This window comes from Clytia hemisphaerica, unplaced genomic scaffold (assembly GCF_902728285.1).
Source record: "Clytia hemisphaerica strain Z4C2 unplaced genomic scaffold, Clytia hemisphaerica genome assembly, whole genome shotgun sequence".
NCBI classification, from domain to species: domain Eukaryota; kingdom Metazoa; phylum Cnidaria; class Hydrozoa; order Leptothecata; family Clytiidae; genus Clytia; species Clytia hemisphaerica.
Genome location: NW_027103770.1, coordinates 883,957 through 896,517, shown reverse-complemented (window position 1 = coordinate 896,517; position 12,561 = coordinate 883,957).

Below are 12,561 nucleotides of genomic sequence, written 5' to 3'. Positions count from 1 at the left end.
ATTTACGAATCTCCATTCAAGAACGTCAACGGTGGTAGAGGAGTGATAGGAGGTCCGCATCCTATCTTTACCAGCATCCATCGGTGTTTCTTTGCTGACAAACCAGGAGCTTCAGCATTCTTCACCAGCCAACTCCGATTGTACAACTCTGGTTCAAATTTTGATCCTGACGTATCATTATCTGTCCTGCCTTCTCATCCAGGAAAGCATTTTGACACATCAGAATCAGTTGGCTCAGAAATAACCTATCGTTGTGTCAATTGTAGAAGCTGCAAGGACTGCAAGCAATCAAGCCATCAAGAAGCAATCAGCATCAGGGAGGAGATAGAACAAGAAATCATCAATTCTTCCATCACAATTGATACCAACAATCAGACCATCACAGCAAAACTGCCATTCATCGAAGAGGCTGATGTCAAGCTCACCCCAAACAAATCAATCGCACAGAAGATCTACTACCAGCAGCTGAGGAAACTTGATCGCAACTCTAAAGACAAGGAAGATATCCTGAAGTCTGAAGCAAAGCTACAGAGCATGGGCTTTGTGGATTATGTCAGCAACTTATCAGAAGACATCCGTCAATCACTTCACGCAAACTCAACTCAAAACTTCATCCCATGGCGTGCAGTTTGGAAATCAACTTCACTCAGCACACCATGTCGTATTGTATTTGATGCTTCCTTCCCTACCGCATCTGGTTACAGCTTAAACGACTGCCTTGCCAAAGGAAGCAACAATCTAAACAAGCTGCAAGAAGTACTGCTACGCTGGTCAACTCATAGAATTGGCATACATACCGATGTATGCAAGATGTACAACACTATCCACCTCAACCCAGACCATTGGTGCTATCAGCGTTATATTTGGCACCCAGAACTTGACTCATCAAAGACACCAATGGAAAAAGTGATCAAAACACTAATCTATGGAATCAGATCCAGCGGAAATCAGGCGGAGCGAGGACTTCGTCAGATTGCCTACTTATTTCAAGATCAATATCCTGAAGTTTATCGCATCGTCAATGAAGATGTTTATGTCGATGATTGTCTAACAGGAGAAGAATCAATCAAGATCGCCCATCAGCGTGCAGATGAATTTGAATATGTCATTGGTCATGGAGGCTTCCGTCTCAAAGGAGTCACTTTCACTGGCGAAGATCCGCTAACAGACCTCACTGATGATGGTGAATCAATTATCGTTGGAGGATTGAAATGGTATCCAAAGACAGATGAGGTATCACTTAACATTTCTGAACTGAACTTCTCCAAAAAGACAAGAGGCAAGAAGAATCAAGATCGATTGAATATCATTCCTGAAAAACTCACACGTCGTCAATGTATCTCAAAGGTTGCAGAGATCTACGACCTCACTGGCAAGATTGCACCTCTTGTGGCTGCAATGAAGTTAGACCTCCAACAACTAAACCTACGACAACTTCAATGGGATGATGTCCTGCCCAACGAGCTGCGACAAGTATGGCTCAATCATTTTGAAACAATGCAAGAAATTGGATCCATCCGCTTCAAACGATCAATCGTACCCAAGGATGCTGTCGATATGCAAATCGAAACTCTGGATTTTGGGGATGCAAGTCAAAGCTTGGTATGTGTTAGTATCTATGCACGATTCCGTCTCAAAGATGGCTCTCATTCCTGTCAACTTGTCTTCTCACGCACAAGAACTGTTCAAAAGACATCATTACCAAGAGCTGAGTTGTATGCTGCGTTATTGAATGCATACACAAGTGAAATCGTCAAAAGATCATTCAAAGGACTTGTTGTATCATCCAAGAAGTTTACAGACAGTCAAATCGCATTACATTGGATCAGTAACGATCAAAAGCCATTGAAGGAATGGGTCCGGAACCGTGTCATTGAAATCAATCGTTTTTCATCAAAGGACCAGTGGGCCTACATTCAATCGAACGACAACATTGCTGATCTTGGTACAAGACCAGGAGCTCAAATCAAGGATGTTGACCAATCTTCAAATTGGATCAATGGATTACCATGGATGCGGTTGCCATCATCTCAATTTCCAACACAATCTGCTGACCAGTTGAAGCTAACAGCCCAGCAACAATCAGAAGTTCAAAAGGAGAAGTCATTCCATTATGTCTCCTTCACATCCGAAAGCATTCTCAATGAAATGAAGAAACGGTATGAATATTCCATGTACCTTCTGGATCCAATGAAACACAAATTTACAGTTGTTATCAGAATCATGGCTTACGTTATCCGTTTTGTAAGAAATTTTGTCAAGCGAGCTCGAGACAAATCAGAGATTGTATCATCACAGAATGTATCATCACAGAAGAACAGCATTATTCTGACCAATGAAGAAATCACAGATGCTGAGATGTACTACTACAGAAAGGGATCAGATGAAGTACGTCATTTCACTTCCAAATCAAAGTATGAGAAGATTTCAACCGACAAAAATGGCATCTTAATCTACACAGGCAGAATTCTTCCAAGCAAAGGTGTATCGATTGTTGGCGCATTCACAGATATTATGAAGGATCTATCAACCGATTCATTTTGTGTACCATTGCTGGATAGATATTCACCAATTGCGTATAGCATCTCAATGGATATCCACTGGAATCATTCCACCGTCAAGCATTCCGGCATCGAAACAACCCATCGGTATGTTCTGAAGAAAGTTCATGTCATCGAAGGGAGATTGCTCATCAAACACATCAAGAGAAATTGCCATAGATGTCGATACCTCGCTAAACGCACTGTGGAGATGGCAATGGGACCAGTATCATCCTTCAATCTAACCATTGCTCCCTCATTTTACTACACACAGTTAGATCTGTCTGGACCGTATCAGTCATTTTCACCAAGTCACAAACGTACTACCGTCAAAATATGGCTTATAGTATTTTGCTGTTGTGCTACATCTGCAATCAAAATAAAAGTCATGGACGATTATTCAACCACCTCTTTCATACAAGCATTCACGAGATTTTCATGCGACCATGGCTATCCAAAACGCCTATTGTGCGATGAGGGTAGTCAACTTTTGAAGGGATGCAAGGAGATGCGTATCGATCTCCATGACCTGAGATCCAAGTTGATGCAGAACCTACACATTGATTTTGATGCATGCCCTGTTCAAGGACACAACATGCACGGAAAGGTTGAACGTAAAATCAAGGAGGTCAATCAATCAATTGAGAAGAGCCTTCAAAATCATCGCCTATCTATACTACAATGGGAAACACTCAGCTCAAGTATCGCAAATCTTCCTATTGCCATCGGTGACATTACAGGAGATTTCGAATGTCTAGATTTGATCACCCCGAATCGTCTCTTGTTGGGTCGTAATAACGAACGATGCCCTGACAACACCATTTTCTGCGACAATCCAACCAGAATAATGAAGGAAAATCAAAAAATCTACAACTCATGGTTCGAAGTTTGGTTGCTAGTTCATGTGCCCAAACTTATGAAACAGTCAAAATGGTTCAACAGTGATAAAATCAATATCGGTGATGTTGTAATTTTCACCAAACGAGAGTCAACGTTAACAAATCAATATACCTATGGAATCATCAAAAGCCTGGAGTTCGGTGATGACATGCTTCCGAGAAAAGCAGTTATTCAATACAGAAACGAAAACGAGGATATCATGCGAGAAACGAATCGTTCAGTACGTGGTCTTGTTATTATTCACCCTATTGATGAATGTGATTTTATGGTCGAGCTTGGCGAAATGGCTAAGAATGTGGACATGAAATTTGTCAATTAAATTTTTCCCTTTTTGGTGGGGAATGTAAAGTGACTTTTATCAAAATATATTTCTAAAACAAAAATAAAAAGTACAAAATTTAATTTATAAATCATGAAACAGAAAATTTGTTGCACCTTGGAAATAGTGTTTATTTATTTATTATATACTCACTGTAACTTATCTCATTGTGCCATTAGGCTAGGCTAGCTAGACTAGGCTATATTTATTCATTTATTTTATTTTAGTATGTTAGGCACACCTGGTTTCCATGGCCTCATTTTCAGTATCATGTCACAGTGTGAACTCAGTCTATTTAAGGCCTCACTTCAGTCACACCTCAGAGCTACCATTTTGTGTCATGTCATGCTGACTGACCATAATGGCATCATAATTCATAAGGCTCTAACCTTAAAGTAAATTTCAATTCAATGTGTCAATGTTCAACTCAAGTCAATCAATAGTCAATTCATTCACAGCATTTTTATATTGGCTACCTGGTAGGTTTCATTTCTTGTTCTTGTTCTTTGGCAGCCATCTTGTTTTTGCTTTTAGGCAGCCATTTTGTTTTGTTCTTTCAGTTCACACTGATACATTAGGGCCTTGCCTTGACATGATTCATAGGTTCAGTATTTCATTCAAGCCTTTATTTTCATTTTTCAATCAGACTTATACTTTTTCATTTTTCAATCAGACTTATACTTTTTCATTGAATTCAGACATTTTCATTTTTGAACTTAGACTTATTTTTTATAAACACAACACTCATAGACCTTTGTTATTTATTTCTACAGTTTGAACACATCACATCAACAAAATCAATCAAACAAAGTTACAAACAGTGTCATTTCCTGTAACGCCACATGTGCAAGTCTGCTTTAAAAACATTTAAAACGTCCAGAAGCTGTTTATTGCAATTTCGTGTTGGGGTTGAAGTCTCGTCATTAAGAGGTGTGTGTGGTATGTTAAAATCCCCAAGGATGTATGTGTCAGGTGTACAATCAGTAATACTATCAATTTTTGCTATCATTGCAGAAAGGAGTTCTTGTAATTCAGGTGCTTCAGATTTATGGTCTGGATTGTTGGGTTGTCTGTAGATAACACAGAGAAGAATATTAAATTTTTTTGATAAAAGCATCAATGCTTCATTTACTCCGTTCGAGAATTCAAAAATGGGCTCGAAGAATGGTGCAATGTCATTACGCACATAAAATACAACGCCTCCGCTTGCTCTGCCATATTCGATTTTACTCTGTCTCTGTTTTTCTTAAAAAAAGTGTAATTTTCAATCCCAAGTTCTCCTTTTTTGTGACAGTTGTTTTGAGATGTTTGTAAGATCTTTGAGGTAGGGTACAGATGAAGGTTTTGTTTGTGGGCAAGTCCTTGTATATTGACAAACGAAAACATATTCAGAGTAGGTTTAGAAGTAGTTTTGGTAGTCGGGTCAGCATCAGTAAGGGCAGTCACTGTCCAAGTAGATTCCTTGGAAATGTTGGTTCCATTGTTGGGTGCTGGGGTGGTAGATGATGTAGGGGATGTTGACGATTGAATGTTTGTTGAGGTTGATGTGACAAATCGTGGTTCCTGAATTGTATTTGTTGGTTTTGGTTGCTGAAACAATTGTTCACAATAGAGAGATTATTTCTGTGCGAAAGTTGTCCAGGATTGGGAGAAAATCCTGAGGTTCATCATTACGATTGTTTTGCTTTTTTCTGATGTCGTTTGGTTCCCTTAACATGCGTGAATTTGCAGTCAAGATTAAAGCATTCTCCTCTAGTAATAGATGATGAGCACATCCTCGGATGGAAGCTTTGGCACTTGGTACCTAGGTTGCAGCCTCTTGGTTGTTTGTTGCCATATTTGAGCAATTTTGTACAGGCTTTAGGATGGATAAATTGACAGTCTCGGCCTTTCAGTCCATATTTACATTTTCCTTTTATGTAAAAGCGACATATTTGATCATTTGTCTTTGATTTGGTCTGAGATCTTGATCGAGGATATTGGGCATGATCGTTGTTGCTGTTATTCAAGTTGATTTCATTTGGTGGTCCGCAAGCTGTTTGGTTTATTATGTTGGAAGTATCGTCTTCTGTCATTGGTGCATTGATCTCATCATCCTCATCTACTACACTCCAAGTAGATTTGTCCTGGGATTCAGTTGATCTTGGTGTTTTGTTTGGTGGATTCGGTGTGTTACTATCATGGGTGAAAGACACAGTGTTATCTTGACAGGATTGACATAGGAAGATCATGCCTGGAATTTTGAAAAGTTTATCGCTTATTGCCTCATTATGATCAACTAGGTTCATATCTTTCAAAAGATTCAGGTAGCACTCTCGGTGTACTTCTTGACCACATGATGCACACTGGAGAAAGGGTTCATCATTGAGTTTGATAACATAGGACATGTTGCAGATCTGGCATACATCTGGAAAAAAGCTTTTGACTTTGAGGCAAAGCCTTTGGACAAGTTCATTCTTGTTAGCAGATTCAACTTCCTGCTTTGATAGGAAGTTAAGTGTGTCGTGAATTGTGTCTTTTTTGAAACTTTTGGTCAGTGTAGCGATAATGGATTTTGTAGGTTTCTCTGGATTGTACAATTGAAGACAAGATTTAATCTGGGGATCCGGTGCTTGAAGTGATAGCTCTGTTACTATTCGTTTCCAAATCTGTACGTCTTCATTTGGTTCCCCTTCTGGTTCAATTTCATCCGTTGGTTTAGTAGCCATGGATCCAAGAAATCAAATACGTGACACAAACCAGGGTTCCTTATTTGTGGGGTGCTGGGAAATCTCTTGGAAGAAATCAGGACGAAATGCAGAAAAACTATACCTGGTCAGCTGCACATGTGAACCCAACTTCTGTCATGCACAACTGTTCCTCAGGATTTAACAAGATGCCTGAGTGACCAGCCACAGGACCCTTATGCTGTGATATTGATTGAGATGTTGGATGTTTAAGATAAAAATGAATAGTTGTATACCTCGAGAGTCCAGGGCTAACGGTGTGTTAAAGTTTAGGGTGGTCTTTCTCTCTTCTGTTGATCTTCAGAACAAAGTTTGTCCAGGTGATACTTGATAGCCAGCAATCCACCATCAAGCACCATCAAGCAAGGGGTGTCGTGGGCAGATGGGTATCAAGCCCCCCCTTAAAAATGGCACCCCCCTCTTTTAGCTCAACCCCCCTCTTAAAAATGAAAATTCCTCAACCCTCCTCTTTTTATTCAACCCCCCTCTTTTTCCCAGGTTTAAGTTCAACCCCCCTCTTTTTTTCGACCTTTTACGCACGTCTTACAATCTCTAACTATATTCCAAGGTTATTAAAACGAAGTTGTAGAAACAGAGTTTTTGCTTCATTCAAATGAATGGAAATATAATAATTGTTGAGAAATTTCAAAATGAATGGAAAACACTCGTTAGATTAAGATCGATGAAGTTGGATTGGTTCGATTAAATTGATTTATACCTTGCCGCCCAATTTTTTATTTATATTCCGAGGGCGTTTAAGCGGCCGCCCACGGGCCATCCTATATCTATCCCATCGGATGGGACAAGCTGGAGCTTTTACATACAAGCTTTTGTACGATTTGGTTGGTTGTTAATTTGTAAAAAAATATATATATTTAAATTTTTATTACTTTCTTTAAAGAAAGTGTCATCTCTATTACTTCAAATGAGCAATGAGTGAAGCATACAGTGCCTGCGTTTTGATTAAACAACCTCATAATTTTCTGAAAGGTAAAGAAAAGTAGAATCAATCCGACACAATCATCAAACCACATCAAACTTAAATCGAACCACATCGAACTTAAATCGAACATGTTAATGTTAATGTTAATGTATATATTCTTTAAAGTCGAAAAATGTGTACAAATCTGTACTAGCTTTAAGCTAATAGAGTTCGACTGCCTATTTTACAAAATGAATCATTCATCATCATCTGTTAATGCCCAATCGATGACTATTTCTTCTGTAGAGCATTTTGGTTTATAATTTGAAGATATTTTTGTTCGGTTTTGTAATTTTTTAACGAAGCATAGTTTTGTTCTTGGGCTTCCTCTTACGCACCAGTTGAATCCTTTATTGTTATTGTCTTTGTTAAGTTTCTTCGCTTGTTCGTGCATCTCCTTGATCTTTTTCCGTTCATTGATTGTGAAATCTTCTGTTATACTTACCTGAAAGAAACAGTTTCTTTTAGCATGTGTAAATTCTTCTTGATAAGATCTTTGTCATTTGACTTTGCAGGGTGACTTTCAGAGGACGGCCATTCTTTGTTTTTCTGTCTCCTAATCTGTGGTGAGTAACATTGATTTCTGGAACATTGATGTCATTTAGGAGTTCTCGGAACCAAAATATGTCATATTTTTTCCCATTTTCTTCTTTTTCCTTATCTGGGCCTGAATATTCGAGAAACCCGTGAATGATCATATTCAGTTTTCTAGATTCTATGTCTCTCTTTTCACTTTCTTCCTTCCGTTTTTTGTTCTTCGGCAGATTTTAAGTCTTCTCTGTGCTTCTTGGTAATCTCAGCGTATGTTTTCTTTGATGTTTCCGTCATTATTTCTGCTGTGTGCTTCATTTCCTCCTTAATCATGCTTCTTGTCTTCTCCTCCATCTCTTGTAGTTTTCCTGCCAGAAAGGTTTTGAGGTCATTTTTGATGGAATCACGGGTTTTTGGGTTGGTTTTGACCTCGTTGTTCAGTTTTTGTATGACGTCGTCTTTCTTTTTAAGTTCATTTTGCATCATGTGTTGAGTGTTTTTCCCCACTTTATTTCTTAGGTTTTTCGTTATATTCGTACGCAGTTTGAACATAAGTAATGATCGTTGTAGGATGTCACGAATATTTGTAGTTGATACAGGGGTAACTGTGTGCACTCATAATGAACTGATCTTTTACATTTTTTGCATGTTAAGCAATCCAGATCATCGTCTTCAGTACATCTTGATGGCGTGCAAGTTTGAGGTGGTGAGGCTGCTTCGAAAGGCTGATCTTTATCCATTTTGATGTTATTTTCATGAATTTTGATGTTTTTATTGGTTTTCAGACATTTTTTCGAAGAGCGTTGCAAAAGCGTCTGATCTAGTTGACGTCAAATAAAAACTGAAACATCAATTGAACTTCATTGACAAAGAACACTCATTGAACTAAATCGAACTTATGAAGAAATTTTTGTAAAGTTGGATAGCTGTTCGATCAGGTTTGGTATTCGAGCAGCTATCGTTCGATTTTGTTTGATAAAGTTTGATGGTTTGATTACGAAAATCACTTCGATAGGGTTTGGGTTGACACTGCCTGGTTTATTCGCTTTATTATTTTGAGACGACGTCAGTAGTCCGACACTTTCTAGTCCGACAGTTAAAAATGTCCGACGTTGGATTTGATGAATGCGTCAGTATTACGACAACAATTTTGTCCGACAACGAGTAAAAAAACAACATGTAAAACGAAAATATTAATCGCCGAAAAGGAGGCACATCTTTTATCAGCAACCACGTGCTTATAAAAACCCAAAGTTCCGACTTTGATGTTGGGCCCCTAAACCCAACTTTTCTTAAATTTTGGGAAGCTTCATAATTCTGAACATGCAAAAAGGGCGGTGCATTCTTTTTGCTATAAATTATTTCTTAGCAAATTTGATTGATCCTTTATTTCTAATTATGTCAAAATGCCAAAATGAACTTTTATTAATACTATCTCAGTAAAAAAACCCTTATTCAACATTCGACACTGTAAAATATTTCGTTTTCGGACATAAGTGACATTGAAAAAAAAGACTTCTAAATTCTAAATTTATTTTATAGATTCGGACTATTTTACTGTCGGACTAGAAAGTGTCGGACTAGTGACATGCACCCATTATTTTTGCACCATCACTGGTAGTATAGACCTAACTCTTCATACAAAAATTACGGGAAACGCAAATTTGGACTTTGTACCCTATCAGGAGTTTGTGCCTAATTAGGAAAGTTTTTTACTATTTTTCTGAACTTTCTTAATCAGGAAACCCTTTTTTAATTAGGAAAGTGAAACTGTTTTCAGAAATTTTGCAAAAATTACAAAAAGTTACATGTTCCCAACAGCATAACTTTATACCGTCAACCGCTCTAACTTGGGACAATTGGTATAATCTTGGAACGGTTGATTCCTGGACTGTATTTTCACTTACTGTTTAAATCTCTTTGACAAAAAGTTTGTTTTGATACTTCAACCAAGTTTATCCATCAAACTTTCACCATCTCATAATCACAACTAACACTAGGAAAATGAAAGAAATTTGTTCAAAAAAGGGCAAAACTGCAAAAATTAAAACCGGTGAAATGCAATTTTTCGGATATTTTTTTTCGACCGCAAAAATTAGTTCCTCCAAAAATTAGTTCCAATAAGGTAATTAACAATTCAATCACACTCACACTGTTCACATATTTTGATGCCTTCTTTTGTTTTTTTTTGTTGTCACAGTTACCGAGTATCAAAAACAGATCTCTCAATTTTCCACGGAAGAATGGACTTTTTTTATATCTGGACGCTTGCGATAATGCGCGTGGTCGCATTTACACCTTTTTGTCGCAAAGATTTGTTCCTTTTGCGGGATGAAAGCCTACCTAGTGAGAGTAGCGTATTCACATCATTTGCTAGCTATGATTCGCGGTATGTTAATTAAATGACTTTGGAAGTTCGGTGAAATAGTGGCGGAATGTCCTTCCCATGTTTTGTCAGATAATCCCAAGTTAAAGCAGTTGATGGTAGATTCTAACCTCTTCCAGAGGATTTGAAAGTTTGAAGTTGTATTTCAAGCAGGTGCTTGAGGTATGGCTTTTGAAAAAACGCTAACCTGATAAGACCCTTTCTACATGATACAGAAACAAAATTTCAAAATGTTTCCGGGACTTTAACGCTTTGAAATTTCCTAACTAGGAAAGTTATTCATTCATATCTCAACGCTCCTAGATTTCATATTTTTTTGCACATAGATCAATTTTGACTTACTAAAACTAATGGTTATGGTTAGAACTTGTGATTATAAAGTGATCAGAAGAAAAGGTAACTTTTTTAGGCACTTTCCTGTTAGGAAAGTCGGGCAAATCATAAAATACTTTCCTAATTAGGCAAAAACTCATGACTGCCTTTACTGCATACAATCACTCAAGCCCAAGTCCCGTAAAAGCAGGACAAAAATAAGTTTTTTGAAGTTTGCAAAAAAAACAACCACATCTTCTCAAATTCAGTATGTGAATAGAGCAGTAAAAAATGCAATTTTTCTATTTTCTCATGTTTTTTGCAATTAAGTTCTAAGAATGAAAATAAAGGGATAATGATAATTGAATACTACCCACTAATGATATCCACAGCACTATCATAAAGCTAGAATTGCTTTTTACATACTCTTCGCTTGAGAAAATGATTGACAAATTGAATTTTTTTCACTTGTGCTACCGCGTTCTGCAAGCCTGCGAGCGTTCTCGGCCCAATCCTCGGACTGCGCTAAGTAGAATTATAAGTGACAAATCATTTCGATGGAAGTTGTTGGAATGTTTACAAGGCTCTTGACAGAAAATCCTTTGTTTTTATTGTCAAGAATGCTAAGAGTGCGGCAATTTTCTCACTTTGTGGAAATTAATTTATAATTTTTTTTATTTAGAGTTACATCAATCATACAGGTCCTTTGCGCAAATGATTTTACTGCATTCTAAGATATTTGGGATAGAAATATTTTAATCAACAAGTAGACTAAGAGCAGAGAGTAGTTTGTTCCGGTAAACCTGTTCTTTACACTGCAATCAATGGTCCCATTTTAGTGTCTTTTAATGAGAAGCACCTGATTAATAAGGAACAAGGAAATTGTAAGAATTTTCTCAGGAATTTGTAGATTTAAAGGTACAGTAAACATCTCAGTGACTACTTTACAAAAGTTTGTTTATTATTGAGCTATATATTACTATTGAACTTCATTAACCTGTACTTAAAATTTGAAAAGTTTGTCCAGATAATGAGCTATGATACATTAAAAAAATCTGATCTTCAAACTTTAACGAGTTAATGACAGAATTGACAGTATTTCGATTTCGAAGACTTGCATCATCTGATAGCCAATGCTTTGAAGAAAAAAAACATGCTAGCATTTACGTAATTAGGACCCCGTTCAAAAGATATTTAACTTTGAACTCTCTTTGTTGTTTGAAAACCCCTTTTTGATTTTCGGAACAAAGCCTTAATTCAATAAACGCTGGCACGTTTTTGCTGTTTAGACTTTCTTCTGTCGAATGACGTAGGTTTTAAAGATATCCACCATCAACATTGGATCGCGAAAAGCTGAAGCAAGGTGTTGTGTTCAAGAGGATGCTCACCCCCACATTAACCTTTCAAAGTTGCAAGATTCACTGCATTTTTCGAGAAATCAAAGTTCTGAAATATTTCAATATTTTTCTTCTTTTGATCTTTACCAAAAAATTTGTTTGTTTTATCTTTTAACTAAATAGAAAATGGAAAGCTAATTCATTTCTTTGTTCTACTATGAAATTTCTATAATAGTGAATTCTGAGATGGAGAGCTTTTTCATCTCAGTTTTTTACAAGAACATCATGAAAAAGATTGAAATTACTTCCAAAAGTCAGTTTTTTTTCTTCGGAATAACCTGCAGTTCTGACCCGCAAAATTGAGGAGGGTAAAACTGCTGATTCATAGCGTCAGCCCCCCCTGCTGGTTGGGGGGGGTTACACCCTAAACTTTTCCCTAAAAAGGAGGGGGCTGGAAGTACACCACTTTTTTGGGGGGACCTATGTACTTGGGGAGAGCTAAAATCTCATCACTTAACGTGGGGGCTA